The sequence below is a fragment of the Urocitellus parryii genome, chromosome 10, assembly GCF_045843805.1.
Source record: "Urocitellus parryii isolate mUroPar1 chromosome 10, mUroPar1.hap1, whole genome shotgun sequence".
Lineage (NCBI taxonomy): Eukaryota > Metazoa > Chordata > Mammalia > Rodentia > Sciuridae > Urocitellus > Urocitellus parryii.
The window spans coordinates 119,744,873-119,767,414 of NC_135540.1; positions in this window are offsets into that span (position 1 = coordinate 119,744,873).

Genomic DNA, 22,542 nt, shown 5'->3' on the forward strand with positions numbered 1-22,542 from the left:
TGTTGTTTGTATTTTTGATAATTGTCATTCTGATTGTAGTGAGATGAAATCTGAGAGTAGTTTTGACTTTCATGCTGTAATTGCTAAAGATGTTGAACATTTTTTTATATATTTGTTGATTGATTTTATTTCTTCTGTCTATTCAGTTTCTTAGCCCATTTATTGATTGGGTTATTTGGGTACTTTTTGGTGTTAAGTTTTTTGAGTTGTTTATATGTCCTAGAGATTAATGTTATATCTGAGGTGAATACATATTTCTAAATGGAGAAAAACTGAAAGCATTCCCTCTAAAATGTGTAACAACACAAAGATGCTTTCTTACATCACTTCTATTCAATATCATCATTGGCACTACTAGTCAGAGCAATTAGACATAAAAAATAAATTAAAGGGATACAAATAGGTGAAGAATAACTCAAACTATCACCATTTGCTCATAATATGATTCTATTTAGAAGAACCAAAAAATTCCACCAGAAAACTTCTGAAACTCACAGATGAATCTTGCAAAGTATGAGGTTATAAAAGTAACACCCATAATTCAAATGTGTTCCTATACATCGGTGGTTAATCTACTGAAAGTGAAATTAGGAAAACTACTCCATTCACAAGAGCTTAAAAAATACTTGGGAATCAATCTAACGAAAGAGGGGAAAGACCTCTAATGAAAACTACAGAACACTAAAGAAAGAAGAAGCAGAACTTAGAAGATGGAAAGAGGTCCCATGCTCCTGGATAGGAAGAATTAATATTGTCAAGATGTCCATACTACTATAAGCATTATACAGCAGCTCCTATTAAAATCCCAATGGCATTCTTCATAGAACTAGAAAAAATAATCATGAAATTCATTTGAAAATAGTAAGAGACTCAGAATAGCCAAAACAATCCTTATCAAGAAGAGTGAAGCAGGAGGTAACACAAAACCAGACCATAAACTATAGTACAGAGCCATAGTAACAAAAAAAAAGCAAGATATTGGCACCAAAACAGACAAGTAGACCAATTGTAGAAAATAGAAGACATAGAGAAAAAATCTACATAAATACAGTTCTTTTATACCAAACAAAGGCACACACACAAAAAATTCTCTAGAGAAAAGATAACCTATTCAATAAATAGTGCTTGGAAAATTGGAAATCCACATGCAAAAAAAAAATGAATCAAACCCATATTTCTAACTCTGCATGAATCTCAAAGTGGATCAAAGACTTGGGCACCAAAATAGAGACTCTGTGTCTAATACAAGAAAAAGTAGGCCCAAATCTTCACCATATAGGCCTAGGATCTGACTTCCTTAACAACACTACTAAAGCACGAGAAATAAAATCAAGAATCAATAATTGGGATGGGTTAAAACTAAAAAATCTTCTCAGCAAAGGAAACAATCAATAACATGAAGAGAGAGCCTACAGAATGGGAGTAAGCTTTTATACAACCAAAAATGTAGGAAACTATTGTAAGAGCCAACTGTGGACTACTTTTGGGTGATGAGAGAAAAATTTAAATGTATAGAATAAGTAACATGTTTTGGAAGACAAATAAGTAGGATTAACTAAGGAATGGAATTATACAAGTGAAATTACACCATTTTCTTATATGATTTCTTCCTTGGCATTTTTTTTCTATTAAAGTCTTTTTGAATCCAGAACCAATCTGAATACTTATTTATAATTGTGTTTTTGGTATTTCATAATAGAATTTATTTTATATGTAATGGCAGAGATATGCAATTTTTTGTACACAGCCACTTCCCAAGAACTATTTATTGTACATTTTATTCTCAAATTATTTTTTCATCATACTGTATACACATATTATATGAATAGATGTATGCTCTTTTTCATCAAATATGCATATATTTAGGAATATAAATCACCTCTTTATTCTGGAAATGTAAATGTAATTGTTTAGAAATTGAAAACTTAACATAAACCTTAATTTCTGCTGAGGAAAGTTCTCTCTATGGCCTTCCCTTTTGCCAAATTTTCATAGTTTTTCCTACATGTTGATTTTTCACTGAAAATTTTTAAAATAATTCACATTTGATTGCCAATGTATTACACATAGATGATTAATATTAAAGAAACCAATATTTTAAGCCTATGATCATTATTATATTTGTGCAAGCTATGTTTATTAAAAAACTAAACTTTTAATATATGCATGTATGCATATATTATATATTACATAGGCACATTTAAAATGCAGTGCAGATAATGTGAAAATTTTCTATAAATAATTTATAAGATAGTTTATGAGTTTTTCCTGCACAAATAATATTTCATGAATGATTTTTTAAAAAATTATAGTAAAAAACCCCTTCTTTCCATCAATACTTTATTTTTAAAAACTCATTCATTTTGAAATAAGGTTATTTCTAAAATTTTTATTTAGATATGTCTTCTTTCTTGATATTCATGAATTCATTGGTCTGTCCTGGGTAATTTTAAATAGTATTAATAGTACTCAGCTTGAGCATTTTCATCAAATCAACATTTAATAGTCTATTGGCAATTATCTGGATATGGATTTTCAACACACTGAAAAATATCTTTCGGTTGTTACCTTGTAACTTGTCATGTATTTAATATATTTGTCTACTACTAAAATTTTATTTATTTCTGACACTAAAATAGCAATTAATCTTCTCTAAGTGGTATATATAACAGTATCAAAATGAGATTTCCACTGAGAGGATTCCCATGAAGTAAGGAATTGGCCTAATGTCAATCAACTTAAAAAACAACTGGAGGTATTTCCTGGTAACAAGTAGAATATTTGGTAACTGACTCATATTTGATGTTGAAATGTGTTTCAATATAATATTATATTGGTATGAATAATTTTGGATATTTTTGGAATTAGTTATATATTGGCTTTATAAGAATTACTAATGAAAATAGGAAATTATTTTTTTCTCTTAGTTATGTTAAAATCTCATTTAAATTTACTCTTTGTCAAGTTGAATTGGAAGTTCAGTGTATTTCTCTTCAGTATGGATATTCACGTTATATTTTTAAATGAGGGCTCTGGTTTTTATTCTGAAGAAACTAGAGCTGTTCGGGACTAAATTTTGTCCCCTAAAACTCTGTATGCTGAAGCCTTAACCCGTAGTGCATAAAAATGTAAAGAATTCAAAAAACTAAACACCAAAAATAAATAAATAAATAACTCAATCAACAAATGGGCCAACGACCTGAACAGACACTTCTCAGAAGAGGACATACAATCAATCAACAAATATACGAAAAAATGCTCATCATCTCTAGCAATCAGAGAAATGCAAATTAAAACTACTGTAAGGTACCATCTTCACTCCAGTAAGAATGACAGCCATGATGAAGACAAACAACAAGTGCGGGCGAGGATGCTGGGGGAAAAAGTCACACTCATACACTGCTGGTGGGACTGCAAATTGGTGTAGCCAATTTGGAAAGCATTATGGAGATTCCTGGGAAAGCTTGGAATGGAACCACCATTTGGCCCAGCTATTCGTCTTCTCGGACTATACCCAAAAGACCTAAAAACAGCATACTACAGGGACACAGCCACATTAATGTTTATAGCAGCACAATTCACAATAGCTAGACTGTGGAGCCAACCTAGATGCCCTTGAATGGATAAATTTATAAAAAAAAATGTGGCCTATATACACAATGGAATATTAGTCAGCACTAAAAAATAATAAGATCATGGCATTTGCAGGGAAATGGATGGCATTAGAGCAGATTGTGCTAAGTGAAGTTAGCCAATCCCCCCCAAAAAAACAAATGCCAAATGTATTCTCTGATATAAGGGGAGTGACTCAAAATGGGGAAGAGAAGAAGAGCATGGGAAGATTACCTCTACATAGGGAAGAGCGGTGGGAGGGAAAGGGAGGGAGAAAGGGAATTGCATGGATGGTGGAAGGAGATCCTCATTGTTATACAAAATACATGTATAAAGATGTGAGAAAAAAAAAGAATAGCATTACCTTAGATTAGGTAGAGAGAAGTGATGGGAGGGGAAGGGAGTGTGGTTGGTGAGATAGGAAGGATAGTAGAATGAAACAGACATTATTATTACTGTGTGTATATACGTGAATGCATGACTAATGTGATTCTGCAACCTGTATACTCAGAAAAATGAGATATTATATCCCACCTAATTCAAATGTATGATATGTCAAGCTCATTGTACTGTCATGTGTAACTAATCAAAACAAATTTAAACAATGTAATTGTGTTTAGAGATAGAACCTTTAGAGATAGTTAAGTCAAAATGAGATCATTAGTCCAATCTGATAGGTGGCCTTACAAGAAAAGGAGGTTTGAACAGAGAGAAAGAGAGAAAAAAAAGAGACACAGATAGACACCAAGGATGAGAACCTCAAAAGAAAAGTCCATGTGAAGAAATAAGAGAAGATAGGCTTCTACAAATCACAAAGTCTTCGAAAGGGACCAAATCATGTCAGCACCTTGACCCTGGACCTCCAGCTTCCAAGTTTGTGAGAAAATGAATTTTTTCTGATTTAAACCACTCTGTCTGGAGTATTTTGTATGGTATTTTCTAGCAAGTACTTATGAAGAACTAGAAAAGTTAGGCACAGTGATGGGGAGATTATAGATTCAAATTGAGATAGATCATTCTCAGATGGTTTCAGCACAATATGAGATTCTAAAATTAGTCTTATATCATAACAATGGTTTCTCTTACCTGAATTAAAAAATGTGCAATATTTTTAATCAAGAAATTGGTTTATAATGGAATATCTACAAATGCAATTTGATTGCAACTATTAGATTTCAGGTTTTCACTCTGAGAAAATTAGGAAATCCTTATTTTTTAAGTGAAAATATGACATTTATCTCAGAAACACTGAGCTTTTCAAACCTAAACAAGTTTTCTCAGTAATGAAACAGACTCTTCCTTGGAAAACACATACCTTCTTTGATCTCATGAAATATTCAATGTGATAATGAAGCATGTTATGATTTCTTGTAAAACTGCTAAGATATTATTTTTCTGAGTTTGACAGTGGTGAAAATTTTATCACATAGCATGAAATGTGTTATTTTGATACATAGACACCATATCAAACCTTATTCTTGCACATTCAACTTTATAACAAAGATTATTTTTATGAACTTAGAAGACAATTTATATGTGATTATAAAAACCTTAATTTCAGATGCCAAAAGGTTTTTACACTGTTAATTGGTGAGTTCATACTGATGAATATATTGATGATGGATAAACATCTTAATTGAAAGGCAAATATATAAAGTAATTCTAACATGTGAATATTCTCATAGACTGGAAAACAGATCTTTGGAATTACTGTAATTAACAATCTTACATTCATTTATACCTACAGAATTCTCACCTAAATCAATATAGGCACATAATTTCAACAGATAAGTAAAGGCTTAAAAATATATCCCTATAATCAAAAAAACAGGAACTCGGTCTTACTGATTTATTTGTTTATTTTTGTTTTCCATTCTCTCAATTTGTGTTTTTGATGGAATGATGATCAAGAAATATAAGATTAGACATGTGATAGAAGTAAGGAGAAACAAAGAGTTCTCAATACAAGAAATAAAATTATAGCAAATAATAGAACATTGTCACTTGTAATGATACTGTCTTTGTATTTGTCATAACATATCTAATCAAATTCTCTTTCTTATTTCCTTATTATCACTGTTCCAGGCTTCTTGATTACCATTGTCACTACCTTAGATCAATCTGTATCTCAACTGCTTACAGTAACAACATCCAAACTTATCTTCCAGTCTTGCCATCCACCCTCCTTCTGTACATACTCTGTAGCTGCAGCCTAAGTGATTAGAAATTAAAATGGAAATATATGAATCTTTTGTTTATAGAGTATTTCAATGTTCCCTAATAGCATTCATGATTAAAAAAAAAAAAACTTGTGCTTGAATTATTGAATACCTGTGATCACTTCATGGAAATGTGAGCTCCAATCTGCATTCTATTGGTTTGTATTTTTTTCCAACTTGTTTATTTCCCTATGCCCTGGTGGTTTGCAAAAGACTTTCTATATACTTAATTGTGTATGACAGATATCAAATATATTTCTACAAAATACAGAAAAAAAAGAAAAGAAATAAAATTCTGCTGCCCCATACCATTAATTATAAGTTCAACACAATCTGAAATTTTTGACTCAAATATTGACTGTGCAGCCAAAATTAACTACTCATTTATCTGCAGTTTTATAATATTTCATATTAATAAAACAATGCAATCTATTCTGACTCTTGTTTTGCTACATGTGCATGTATCCTCCAAAAGTAACTACTAGTCAGTTTTCATTGTTGTGACACAAATTGGAGGAGGAAAATTTTACTTTGGCTCACAGTTTCAGAGGTTCTGGTCCATGGTCCTCTGACTTCATTATTCTGCACCTGAAGTGAAGCAGAATATGGTAACAGAAGGGAATGGTGGAGGAAAGCTACTCAGCTCATGGCAGTCAGGAAGCAGACAGGAAAAATGGAAAGGGCTGGGGAGAAGATAAACCCTTCTAAGTCTTTCCCCTTGACCTATCTCCTACCACTAAGTTTGAACTTCCAATAGTCCATTCAGCTAGAATGGATCAAATGAATTATCCACTGATGAGGTCAGAACCCTCTTGATCCAATGTTTGCCTTTTAGTCCCATGTCTATATGCATGACACTTTGGGGGGCATTCTTGACCAAAGTGCTAACAGTAAACAACTTAAGAGAACCGTGCTTTCTTATATTTTTATAGTCTTTTAATAGTTATCATCCTTTGTAATGAAAATTATTTTATCTTGAATTGAGTAAATGTTAAGCTTTACGGGAATTTCACCATGTATACAAAACTCATATTTATTCTATATATTTTTTTAATTTAAAAAAATTAAATATGTATAAATACATATGCAAATATAAGTAAAGTAATTGGCATTTTGGTGCTTTTTTCTTTTTGTTTCATAATATTCAGAATTGTTAGAAAATAACCATGCTTACTCAAAATGAATTTAGGGGATAATGTATCTCGTACACATTAATAATACAAAGCCTGTTCCATAAAAAGTACTCAAGCTTTATCTCACACATATGTTTTTTTGAGGGATTTAATGCCAGACAATATGGTCTACATAAATGCAAATTACATTAGACAATTCAAGTATTGAATTACAAGATTATAACTGTCTTTGAAGAAAGGGGATGTCCTTGCTAAAACTATCTTGCAGCAGGTTAAACTGTTATTTACTTTTAGTATAAATAAACCTCTAATGTTAAGTATAAATGTTTAGTATAAATAAACCTCTGAACTTCTGCCTCCCAAATGTCTATCAGTGCTACCTCAGTTCCTGGTGTCAGAAAGATTGATATCATCAGGGCACATTGTCCCTCAGGCACATTCTAGCTCCCATGCTCTTTCATCTTGATAACTTACCTGAGTAATTTTAACAAAGCTTGATGAAGCAGGGCTTTCCATCAGTTTAATATGGTGTCTCTTAATGAAGGCTGAGAACAATTATGAATGTATGAGTAACATCCTTTGACCTTTAGCTGAGAACTATAGGTGCTTAAATCTATGCAAGATATAGCCCCTTTGTAAATGAAAATCCCCCTCCCCCAAGAAATGCATTTTGGTGATGAGGCAAAGAAATCTAAGCAGAATCAAATATCTTTGCATTTATTTCTTGTGGAACATATGAATTGAAGAATATAAAACTGTTCTTGAAATGACGGTCAGGAGAAATCCTTGAGTTTTCTTAAGTACCTAAATGATTAACTTGATCCTTATTCAATCATAACCCCTAAACCCAAACAAAATCCTCTTGCTAATGTAACCAGATCATAGGAAATTAAATGGACTCAAGTGGAATTTTAGTAGACTCAATTTATCTAGATTATTTAAAAAATGTAAAGTATTAGATAAATTACTTTATAACAACTGGGCACTTGATATGAATCTTGGAAATTACTTTGGAAGTCCAAGTGGTAAATTCTTATTATTTTGGAGTCTTAGGCTGATGGTTACAAGTAGTTACTGATACTTTCCAGATTCATTTTGTACTTACCCGGAAAGTTCACACCACTCTTCAGGAATGCTGGATAGTAATGTGAATGGGTAGAAAAAGATGCATCAAATCCAAATAATTCTTTTAAAAATAATATTAAATAATTATTGATATTGAAATAAATTAACATTTATGTGAAAATTTCTAAAGGAATTATGATCTTTTATATTCATTTATTTAGCATAATGCATGTGTACATGTTTTTGAGTAATCTGACATGCTGGTTAATGTACTATTTTACATAAGTTATCAATGATGTAATGCATCAACAATTTTTAAGTTTTTGATAACTCCTAGAAAACACTATAGAATTTATTTTATCTCAGCTTCAGCTTCATAATTTTAAATATATTTTAAATTAGTCTAGTTCTTGGAGACAAAATGTCTAGTTAACGGTGACTTGTAGTTATTTTCACTTACGCTAAAAACAATTTCTTTTCAGTAGAATAAGTGAGCATATTATAAATCCCAATTCTTGTGAGGCCTCTTGGAGTTCCCAGAAAAACTATAAACAACACAAAGATTTTTTATATCATAGAAAGCAAATGGAACAATTTTTGCACTAAAGTTTGAAGCAACTTAGATAATGTTCTAATATCTACTAGTTAGCTTTGAAGAAACCATTAAAAATCATATGTTGGGCTGGGGATGTGGCTCAAGCGGTAAAGCGCTCGCCTGGCATGTGCAAGGCGCTGGGTTCGATCCTCAGCACCACGTAAAAATAAAATAAAGATGTTGTGTCCACCAAAAATTGAAAAAATAAATATTAAAAAAATTCTCTCTCTTCTTTCTCTCTCTCTCTCTCTTTAAAAGAAATCATATGTACAAGGTAAAGTTTATATATACACTTTCATGCTAATGCTTTATTTGTAGGAGCTCATTCAGATTAACACAGTGTTTGTACTAATATACATCAAAATGTATAATACTCATTAAATATAAAGTAAAAATTATCTGAAGGTAAAAAGAATGGCTTTTTATTAAACAATCTAATGCTATATTAAATATCATATACTGTAACATGGCAATTATTTAAAATGAAATATATAATTAATCAGTTAATTATTCTTTTATCTATAATATATTTTATTTGTAAATATAGTAATTATTAGTTTTTTATGTGATTTATAAATGCAGTGTGGTGATTATCATTTATGATTTTGGCCATTAATACTTTTTTCTGAAATCCCATGGATCATTGCTGCATTTCTGGGGCAAATATTATATAGTTTTTCTCTTAGTTTAGATTTCATTTAATTTATAGCTCTTTGATATTAGAGAAGCAAAAATAATAAAAATGAAAATTTTCAAAACATTTTATATTACTTTTCTCTGATAATAATTTAAATACCTACTTGTCTTTTTTTTTTCATTTTTACTTATTTTGCAATACTGGGGTTTAAACTCATAGCCTCATGCATACCATTGAGCTACATCTCTAAACTTCCTACTTTTCTTGATCCTGTTGACTTTAGTTGTTTTATTTTTTAATTTTCCCAGGTATGCATCACTCTCTATATATTGTATTCTTAATTTTTTAATTTGAATTGACTCTATAAAATTTACTTTCTGTTATGCATATTGATATGTTTATGACTTCAAAATGCTAAATAAATTTTCATAATCCATTTAAAATCAAATAATACAGGAGTTAAAGTTTATAAACACAATAAATAATGAGGATACAAGATCAATCACAAAACCAAAGCAAAAAAATCTGTATTCTTGTCTAAAATTACTTTTTTAATTGCAATGAATGCAATGCAGCAAAATTATAAACACATTTATATATTTTTTCACCTTAAGAAAATTATATGCATGTGCATATGTATGTGTGTATGTAAATATATATGTGTGTGTGAATGTGTGTGTGTGTGTGTGTGTGTGTAGAGAAAAATTAATTGGAATTTGGTGCTGTAAAAAGTAGTCTTCATTTAATATGTGTAATTGGGGAGGAAATCTTTGGGAAAATGATGTAGACTCCCCAAAACAGTAGAGTTGAACAAGTCATGTACAGTTCACATATACATTTAGTTTAGAAACCTATTCACTGGAATATTACATTAACACTGTCAAAAGTATATTCATTAGCATTTAAAGTATTTTTAGTAACAACAAAATAATTGCCCAGTATTCCCTGGTGAAAGTACATGATGCTATGAAAGCTTTGAATGACTGACCTGACAAACATTTAGTATCCATTTCATTTTCCATTTCTCTAATTAAAAATAATCAGTTTGTGGTAATCTTCCTACCATGGTCTCCCTCCCATATTATGAATGTAATGCATTTCACTATTGTCATGTATGTAAGAAAAAAATCAGTTTGTTTCTTATATAGAATTTTTGCTTATTTTCTCTTAAAATAATGGCCTTTGACTTTAGAAACCAATTGACATGTGAAGAGCAAAGCAGAAATATATTTTTTAACTATCATCAATGTGGAATCACATTAAGTATGCCAAGATGCCATGTTGTTATAAAAAAATCTAACACATTATCAATTTATATTTTTTAAATTTAGAAATAAATTATAAATACATATATTATCTTCTATGAAATTGACTTGTAAATCATGTCCAATATATTTCAGATATTTTTAATTGGTTAAATTTTAGCTACTTACTTTCAATATATCATATAATTATCAGTTCAAAAGAGGGGGGAAGCTATTCTGTGACATATAGAATACATATATATTTAGTTTGTTACTATACACTATTAGTATGTATATTAGTATGTTAGAATATACTATCATATTAATAATATACTAGTTATCATTTATTATACATTACTATGCTAATATATAAGTATTAATACATTAGTTAACATTTATTAAGAAAAGCCACCCCAAATTTTGGTGGATTGTAGCAATGAATACTCAATTTATTCCTTGTACTTGTGTTTTCTCAATTAGGGTTAATCTTTATCAGTTCTCTGTCATTTCACCTGGACTAACTAATGCATTTGCCATCATCAAGTGGCCAAATGGGATAACTGGGATGGGATCCACTATAGATACGGGCTCTCTAAGTTTGTCCGCATTCGATTTAATACAGGAAGGTTCCCAAGGTTATCAAAAAAGTTAGCCCCAATGCATGGGAGCTTGGAAATCTCTGCTGACAATGTTTGCTAAGGTTCTGTTGTACAGAGTAAGGTGACATGATCAAGCTCTGATTCAAGGATGGAGAAAGAGTCTTTTGATGGGAGAACTAGAATGCTGTATTACACTTAACAGAAAGAAACCATGGACGTATTTTTGTAACAGAATAAAAATCTCAAGATACCACAACATAACAAAATATAAGGTAAACATTTTTCAGGGAAATGTATTCTGAATTATAGCACAGTATATAAAATCAGTATTTATTTATTTTATTCAACATATGGACCTTTTAAAATTTGAAAAATACACTGATTCATCTACATGTATATCACACTAAGAATGTTTACAGTGCCAAGACATTGACTCATTTCTTGAGTTACCTTTGCACCAAAGGGGGACACATGAACTTAGCTCTATTAGATAGAAATACCTGCCTCCCCATTTTGAAGCTAAGGGTGCAAATTAAAAGGGACAGTGTGGGAGAAAATGAAAGAAAACAAAACAAACAAACCAAAAAAAAAAAAAAAAAAAAACTATGCCATTTTCAGTGCAATAATGAGGAGCATTCTAATGCTAGATTTCCTATGCAGTGTTACCTGCTTTGATGCAGTACTGTCTTCACAGACCCTGTGAAGTAGAAGCATTTGGAGAGATTCTTCCACATTATATAACTTCCATGTCTGTATTTTTGGCTCTTCCACAATGTCTATAATCTATCCAATATTCATCACTTAATATATTTGTTTTCTACTTAAATAGGTCAGTCTGAGTGACTTGCAACTAAAATGCTAAATAATACAAATAATAAGATACTACGTAGATTAATTATCAGTTGACAAAAATATTTTACTCAACTTTTTTTTAAACCACACTCAATATTCAGTTGACATTGTTTCAGACACTCATTTGAAAATAGGAAAACACTAAAATAGAAATAATTTCTGCATATTCTACCAGCTGTACATATAAACACAAAACTGCATATGCTAGCATAAAATTAAAACAATTGTGAACATTTCACATATTAGACATACCACTTAAAGGTAATTAATTATTGGATCTTTCCATTTTATTGATATAAATAAGTAGAAAATAACAAACATATCTTTAATTAATAATTCAGGCAATTATTAATCAAAAGCATTTAATGATACTTCCTCTAACCCCCAATATTTCCTTACTGGGTTTTCTTGTGTCTCACATATGCACTTTACTGTTCCCTCCTCAAAAAGACCTTCTTGGTATACATATGTAAAATTTAAAACAGACTCTGTCCCCAAATGAATTCTATTCCCTAATCCTGTTCTCCTATCTGTTAACTCTCTCCAAGGCAAAATGACAAAATTTTTTAAGTTTTGGGCTAAGAGGACACTTCAACAAAGACATATACAAATGGCAAATAAACTGACAGGCAGAGTGGCACATGTTTATTATTCTAGGAATTTGGGAGGCTGAGGGAGAAATATCTCAAGTTATAGGCCAGCCTCAACAACTCATGGCAAATGAGTACATGAAAATATTTTTAATATCATATACTACTGGGGAATTTCAAATTGAATCAATATAATAACACCACATACCCATTAGAATTGCTAACCACCTCCCATGCACAGCAAATGACACCAAATTGCTCCAAGAATATGGAACAAGAAGAGCTCTCTTTTACTGGTGTTAAGTGCAAAAAGTACAGCCATTTGGGAATGCAGTTTCAAAGTTCTTTCATAACTAAAATAGTCTTACTATATAATACACTGATTTACCACTTTGGTGTTTGTTCAAAAGAGCTTGAAAAATACATGATTGTACTTTGTATATTCATAATTGATAGAATTTAGAAGCAAACCAGATGTCCTTCAAAAGGTGAATAATATAGAAATTAAAGTACATGTACACAGTGGATTATTCCTCAGTGATTAATAGAAATCTGCTATTAACCATGAAAAGACAAAGTGGAGGCTTAAATGAATATAGTTTTTTTTTAAATAGTCCAAGACTTTCAAGGATGCATGTATACTTTTGTCTTTATGACAGTCTAGAAAAGTCAGAACTATACAGGTAGAGATTAGAAAAAAGAAGAAGAAAAGGAAGATCATTGGTTTTCTGAGGAAAGGGAGGAACAATAAATAGATAAGCACAGGATATGTTTAGGGGGGTTATATTATTTTGTAATAATGTAATGGTAGGTATCTAGCATTGTTCATTCATTACAAACTTGTAAAATTATATAATATGAAGAATGAATCTTAATGTAAGGTAAGAACTTTAGTTGATGATATACAGTCACTATTAATATATCAATACTGTTTCAGTTTTAACAAATGTATTGTAATATCACATTATATTAATAATCAAGTAATCTGAGGAGGTAAAGATCAGGGGAGGTGTATGAGGATTCTCTGTATTAACTGTTCACTTTTTTGTGACTCTAAAATTAAATTAATGAGCTCTATTAAGGAAAATATCACTTGGTTTGAATCCTACAAACTAATATATTTGTGTCTCAATTTTCTCATGTGAAAAATAATAATGATACTATGTAAATGCTAATATCTTCTACCTGACATTGTGGGTTATCAAAATCAAATGGAGTGACACATGCAAATAGTAGAGAAAGCTGCTGACACACAGTTTTCAGTAAAACTGAATTACTGCTAGAACAGCCCCATTGAGTCCCTTCCATTCTTTCTTTTTCTCCTTCCTTCCTTCCTTCCTTTCTTCCTTCCTTCCTTTTGTTTTTGACTATTCTTTGCTTGCTTTCCCAATGAAATGAAAATCGGTGGGTCTGTGGGTGCAGGAATATTTTCTGCCCTCTTCAGTTAAAACAATAGAATTTTGAATATTGGCAGACATATAGCAGGAATGAATAAATATCTGTGGAGTGAATCAAAGTGAAATGTAGTACAGTATTACTAGTTGAATAATGAAATAGAGAGCTACCAGTGTGCTAGTGAAATTAATTTTGATAGTCATTTCTCCTTTTAAATTAAATATAAATTTGAGATCTTAAAATATTTAACATTTAAATATTACTCTTCATTTAATGCCATAAATTCTGCTTCCTTAAATTACATTTAAAATGTACAAGTCTCCCCCTCCCAGCTTTAATTATGAAGTGTTCATGTGTTCTATAATTCTGTTGGTCTGCTTTTATAAACTGTCTCATGATTAGTTAACTAGGGGTTTCTATTCCATCTTTCTTAATAATTATTGTCAAGAAAGCTATCAACTTATCTTAGTCATGTTGCACATAAAAATGTTAAAATGTTTTATAGATAGAAATACTTTAATATATAAGGATGTTTATAGTTGAAAATTGTTTTGCAGCATGTATTTAGATTTGGAGCTTAATTTCACTATTGGTTGTCTACGAAATGTTGGGTTTTTACTCTGAATCCTTACTGACAAAGAGAAATAATGATAGTATAATTATGTCAGCTAATATTTGATACTATCAGTATTTAATATTGGCTAACATAATCTCCACTATTATTTTATGAATATGAACAAAACAATGTAAAAATTTGTTAGGTAATGTACAGACATATGCATGCATACATCACATAGAATTGAAGCTGGCACATAGTAAACATTCAATGAATAAAAAATGATTTTTAAAGCACTTAATTGAGATTAAATTTGTATGTCATTTAATAACAATAATATTAGTCTAATATTTGTGAAGAAAAGGCTTTCAAAGGTGCCATGTAATTTTATACTTTCCAGGTAAACTACTTGTTAATGATGACTGTATTTTTATACACAAGTTATCTATGTCAGTTTCTTGTTCAAATCCCTGATCCTAAATTGCTAACTTATCTCCAGCTAGCAATACTAGTTACTTTTCTATTAATCACATTTTTATTGTATAAACTACATGCAGATGAATGACAATTTATCACATAACCAAGATGAGTGCCCATGATCTGCTAAAGATCAAAGCCCAGGGAAGGCAATACTGTTTATAACAGAGTGAAGATACACCTCATCCATGCCTTACAGAGTGAAGAATTAAAAGAGAGTCTTCCAGAAATATTCAGTCTGAAAGGACACCATGTTCTAGAGAAGCTTTCTCAATTTAAAAGCAAGGAATTGTATCCAATGTATATCTATGGGAGAACCACACATCAAAAAATGTTAATGCTACACATTTTGGTCCAATTAATTAAAAAATTGGGTTTATATAAACATACTTGCTGAGTTCTGTCAAGGTAGAAAGTATATGTGTATTAGTCTTTGGACAACTGAAGAGAGAATCTGAGAAGGTTGCAAAATTTTCCCTAAACATGTCAAACTGAATTATTGTTTGCTAGCCTGAAAGTATGAATAAAGTAAATGATGAATAAAAAAAATTTGTGTTACTATGACAAAATTTCTGAGGCTGGGTAAGTTATAAAAAAGATTTATTTCAGTGCACAGTACTGGCAATTCAATAGCATGATGCTGGCTTCTGTTCCTTTTCTGGTGATGACCTAATTCTGACTCATATATTGGTAGAAAATCAAAAGCAAGGGGTGCATATTAAGGAGACCATGGTGATAGGGGAAAAGAGAGCAAACTGAGGAAACTAAACATGTCTCTCTCATATAGCATCCCTTTTATTCTTATAGCATTCCTCTCTCAACACAACTAACTCCTGCAGACTCTTCACGAATGTGCCAAATCTACTACATAATTACCTCTTAAATGTCCCAGTTCCTCCCCAAACTCTTACATTAGGGACAAAGCATCAACATGAGTTTGGAAGGTAAAAAACCACATTCAAACCACAGCTGTACTAAATGTTGATATTTGAGATTATTTTTTATTTTGTTTTTGTGCAGAAACATCTTCAAGTATTTCTAAAGGGACAACTTTTATAGAAGATATCAGGAGCAGTAAATGACAATTCCAGTTAGTAAACCATGTATATCTTTTGTTTCTATTTGGAAAGCTGCACTTCCAAGAAGTGCTTCCCAAATTATGAATATTAGAAACTTGAAAAATCATTAACCCTAAAACCCTTCATGAGATAAAAACAAAAGATTAAAAGTGAAAGAAAATTTTATGCTCTAGGTTAGTTGCAACAAATAATATTGTCATGAGAATTTTTTTAAAAAGAATGTTTGCCTTTGCAATATTTTTGTGTTTCTTTCTGTATTATTTTCTCTTTTTTTGAAAACATGGGTATCTAGCATTCAATTACTATCTTAAAAATAACCAAGCAAATGCAGCTTTTGTAAGTTCTAATTTCAAAAGAAACAGAGATGTATCAAGGAACTTTTACATCCTCATTCCTGTGTTTCTTCCTCCTCCTCTGACAATAAACTACTAGTCCCTGATCGCTTACAGATGGGTGAAAGACTGAGTCTTAGCACCTAACAGAATGCAGTGTGGGAGTGGTTGCTGTTGCACGAGTCTAAACATGCTAAACATGTGGATGCTAAACATGTAAACATTTGAAATTTCATTTTTTGGTGAGAAAAAATAAAGGCTATTTTTGTCCAATATCAGAAGCAACATACATTCCCAGGCTTTCAAGTGATCTTTCTTACCTCTATTAGAATAGTGAGGACTGAACTACCTGAAGCAATATACATATTTAATGCAATCCCCATCAAAACACCAATGATATCCTTCACAGATTTAGAAAAAAAATTCTTAAAATCATTTCAAAGAATAAAAGACCCATAATAGCCAAGGCTATACTAAACAAGAAAAGCGAAACAGGATGCATCACCTGGTCTGAAATTATATTTCAGAGTTGTAGTCATAAAAACAGCATGGAATTGGCATCCAAATAGAAATGAAGACCCATGGAACAGAGGACACTGAGACAAATTCACAAATCTATAGTAGTGGCTGATGTTTGACAAAGTTGCAAAAACATATGTTGAAGAAAAGATAGTGTTAAAAAATGGTTTTTGGTATTTTATATATATTTTATATATCAGATATATATAAAGATATATGGATCAGATATATGGATCAGAGCCTTCAGAAACCTTGCAAATTCTAGAAGAAAATCTGGTAAACACTCTATCATAAAGGTATAGGCACCGACTTCCTTAACAAAGTGCAAGAAATAAAACCAAGAATCATTAAGTGGGATGACATTAAACCAAAAAGTTTCTGCACAGCTAAGGGAATGACCAAGAACATGAAGAGCAAGCCAGATACCCCTCTGATAAGGAATTAATATCCAGAATATTAAAAAGGACTCAAAAAACTTAACAATAAAAAAAACACAAATAACTCAATCAACAAAGGGTAAAGAACTATATACAGAAACTTCTAATAGAAAAAAAAACACAAAAGGCCAGGAAATATATGAAAAAATGTTCAACATCTCTAACAATCAGGAAAATGCAATTCAAAATTACACAAATATTTTATCTCACCTCAATCAGAATGACAAGGATCAATAATATGAACCACAATAAGTGCTGGCAAGGTTGTGAGGAGAAGGGAACACTGATACATTGTTGGTACTACTGCAGAGTAGTATAAACACTCTGTAAAGCAGTATGGAGATTTCCTCAAAATAATTAAGAATGGATCCACCATATTACCCTGCTATACTACTCCTGGGTATTTTTCTGAAAGATCTAAAATCAGCATTCTACAGCAACAAAGCCACATAGTGTTTATAGCAACACAATTTACAATAGCTGAATTATAGAATCAGCCTAGGTGCCCATCAATAGATAAATGAATTTTTTAAATTTATTGATTATAGCAGATTGCATTTTGATACTTTGTACACAATCACAGAACAACTTTCCATTTCTCTGGTTGTACTTGATGTAGCATCACACCATTTGTGCAGCCATACATGTACCTAGGGTAATAATTTCCATCTTATTCCACCATCTTTCCTGCCCCATACCCCCTTCCTTCCCTTCCTTCCCCTTTACCCAATCAAAGTTCCTCTATTTTTCCCATATCCCACCCCTCATTATGGATAAACATCCACTTATCAGAGAAAACATTGGGCTTTTGGTTTTTTGGGATTGGCTTACATAACTTAGCATGATATTATCCAACTTATCCATTTACCTGCAAGTGCCATAATTTTCAGAATGGCAGTTATCAAGAATACAAACAACAATAAGTGTTGGTGAGAATGTGGGGAAAAATACACACTCTTACATTGCTGGTGGGACATCAAATTGTTGCAACCACTTGGGAAAGCAGTATGGAGATTCTTTAGAAAATTTGGAATAAAAGCAACATTTGACCCAGCTAACTGACTCTTTGATCTATACCCAAAGGACTTAAAATCAGCATATTATAGTAAAGCAGCCCCATCAATGTTTATAGCAGCTCAATTCACAATAGCTAAACTGTGGAATCAACCTAGATGCACCTCAATAGATGACTGGAGATATATATATATATATATATATATATATATATATATATACACACACATACATTCTACTTAGCCATTAAAAGCCATGATACTATGGAAGCTTATGGATGGAAATGGAAAATATCATACTATGTGAATTTAGCTAAACTCAGAAACTCAAAAGTTGAATCTTTCTCTCATATGTGGAAGCTTGACCAAAACAAAGGAAAGGATGAGGGAAGGATAAGAATACATAAAGAACCAATCAAGTACAAATCAATAGCCAAGTGAAAGGAAGTTTAATGAGGTAAAGGAAGAAGAAAGAGAGAGGGGAGGGAGGGTAGAAGGGAAAAGGGGGTATGATGAAACTAAATTGATGCCCATGCACGTGTGAGTTTATCAGGATGAACTCATCTACTGTGTATATCCATAAAGCTCTAATAAAAAAAATAATAGTGGAAGCTAGACAAATACTTGATCTTCTTCGAGTTGTTCAGTATTATATTCTGAAATATCTCGGCAATTTTATTTGACTTCTTAAGAGAGTCATACTGTTGGCCATTTCCTTAGAGTTATATTTAATATACAAATAAAAGAAGGGCACTTATTAGCATTAGCTAACTGATATCTAACCACACAAATACAAAAACAAATGTTTCAAACATAAGTTTGCAATTAAAGGAATGGATTTCTACACGGAGAACTCATATCATCTTAGTATTTACCAGTCAGTAGCATCTTCTGCATCATATATAAAATTTGGATATACATTTAGTTATTTAGTTTTGTATTTCTCCTCCTAAGTAATAGTCTTAAAATCTATAAAGTTAGGAATTACCCCGTGGCATAGTAACACTTACTGGATGCATAAGAAGACTGGTACCAATTAATCTCAAGAACCTTAAGCACAGAATCATAGCTTCATTGACTAAACATATGAATTGCAAGTGACATGGCTACTGTGGCCTGTTACTTGTCAAATGGACTCCCAACTGATGAGCTCATTGTACCATCTAGATCCAGATTATTGTAATTAATATGAAAGAGTCTGCATTGATATCACCTAGAATTTATATAGCAATGGTTTACTACTACTTAGAATATAATTGACATCATTACACATGATTCATGCAAAACTTGCAACAATCTAGAGACACTGTCATATATTATTTTCATTTCTATTTTACAGATAAGAAAATGAAGTCATAAATGATGCAGGAAACGTTTCCTAGGTCAACAAACTAAAATGCTTTGAGGCTAGAATCCAAACCCCTGAATTTTAATTCAAAATTCCAACTTTGAGCTATTCTCTGTGTCTTTCCATTGATTGATTATCTTTTCTGTAAGAAAATAAACTAAAAGCTCCAACAGAATATTGGGTATGATTTTATTCTTGTTAATCTCTAAGGCAATCTTTCTGTGCATGTGAATTTATTTTAATTTATCTAAAAATTCTGAATTGAGTTAAAAGAAACAGATTGCATATATGAAAACATACCAGACATTATTAATATAAATCCATTCATTTATTCATACTTTCAACTCTCCACTCATAATCAACAATTATTTTTAACACTTATTGTATTCCAAACCTGTACAAGACATTGAAGGTATATCCATGAATGAGTGAAATGTTGCACATCTTTTTTTTTTTTTTTGTAAAACTCATGATAAATGAGAAAAACAGAGAAACCTGTAGAATATTGTTATGAGAGTGTGAAAAATCTTTAGTATATTATGGATGCTATGAATACATTGAAACTGTGCCCAGACTTTCTGCATTTCAACTTAGAGAAATCTGATTAAGAGGAAATATTCACTGTGGAGCAAATTTCCTTTGAAAGTGGTGAGTGTACACTGAAATACAATCAAAATAAAATTACTAGAGACTCCAGTTTTTTCTTAACTTTTAAAAATTTATCAATTCAATGATTCTTAAAATGATTTCCACAGAAATGTTTGGCATTAGAATCATTACAAACATTGGTTAGCAACATATATTCATCATTTACTTCTTGCATCTTCTGATTAAAACTCTGCAAATGGAGTTAGGCAATCTGTATATCATCAGAATCCAAAATTATGACTTTGAAGAGTATTGAATTAAACCTAGCTAACCTTAGTATATTTAAAACAATATGTTTTCATCATTCTGTGTAGTTTATTAATTTTTTAACTATGTTGAAAACAGTGTTTGAATTATAATATCAATGCACTTATTTTATAAAAGCAAACAAAAAATGAAAAATAAATAAATATAGACCCGCTAAGAAGACCCTTATAGTTTTCACCATTACTATTTAGATAATAGTAAGATGACAATTGGAGAACATTCATCTATATAAATGTTTTCTCTCTTGTTGGATTTTGTGTGGGGGAGTGAGACAGGGTGTGAAGGAATGAAAGCAAATTCAGTGTCCCGTGAAAGCTGATGAAATCCTTTCTCTAATTCTAGGTGGCCATATTTACCAACATGATCAAGAAAAAAAGAAAAAACTTCAAAGAGCTTCAATTTTCCTTTTTCTTATTTATTTTTATTTTTTTGGCAGTACTGAATATTGAACTCAGGGCCTTGCACATGCTAAGTATGTGCTCTACCACTGAAATACATCCCCAGCCCCTCTTGTTTAATTTTGAGGAAGGGTCTTATTAATTAGTCCAGGATGACCTTGAACTAGAAATTCTCTTGACTCAGCATTTTGAGTAGCTGGGATTATAGGTGTTCACCACCATGCCCTGTTAAATTTTACTTTTAAAAAATTAACATGTTCTTCAAAGTATTTTCATTTTTTTTAACTGCAATTCTTCCCACTTTGGCTTGTTTTTTAGTACTTTCTCTATTTTCCTAATGAATCCTTTTGTTTTTATCCATGAGTCATGTGTATTGACCACATTTCCACTGTTTGATTTATGGTTTGCAATATTTTTATCTATATGTAATTTTTGTAATGCTATTGGAGAGAGATTATGACTAACTTTCATATGTGGTGCTGAACCTTCCCCTGGGCAGCAGAGAGCATCAGCTGGCCAGGCAGGAGTTATGTTTTCACTGCAACTTTGAATCAAGCTGAGGGATCTAAGGGTAGGTGATGACTTCAAGAAATGTTACATGAGTAGAATTGATGTGGGCCTTTTTCAGGTCTATATGTTACAACTGATGGGCCTATTGCTGCATGCTGCTTTATGGTACACATTTTCATGTTTAAATAGAAAGAGTACACAATAAAATAATGCTGAAGCATAGTAGCTCTAAGAAATACATAAACCACCAGCAGCCATTATTATTATTATTATCAATCGAGTATTATGGTTGTACATAATGGTGTGTGCTAGATATTTATGTCTGGCAGAGCAGTAGGTTTGTTTACACAAGCATCACCAATAACACATGAGTAATGCATTTATTGTTCTATGACATCAAGACAGCTGTAAACACATGAGGCTATAGAAAATGTTAAGATCCATTATAATTTCATGGGATCACTGTCCTCAAGGTATACATCATTGACCTAAATGTCATTATGTGCTATATGACTTTATGATTGTCATTTGCAGAAGCTAACATGAACTTAACTAATGTAAGGGTTTTAATTTTTAATTGCTCTTTTTTTTTATTTGTGGTTTCCAGTGGTTTTCATGCTATCTGTAAAAGTGGCTTTCTTATCACTGAGTTAGAGATATATTTTTCTGTGCAATATTTTAAGCTGCTATGTTTTAGGTTTAGATAATCCGCCTGTAATATGACTGAATATATGCTTGTACAATAAGTAAAATTGATATACCATATTTTCTCCTATTTTTTTAAATTTTTAAATACTCACTTATCCAGTTTGGTAAATGAAATATTAATATTTTTATTCATTGCTGTGAGATATCTTCTTTATCATCATCTAGAATTCATTATGTACATGACTTTATGGACATATGTGGCCACATTGATGGGCAAACCAGTTCCTACACCAATATTACAAATTTTAAATTATGCTGACTTTGGGACATGCTTGAGTATCCTGAAAAGTGTGAATTCTCTCATTATTC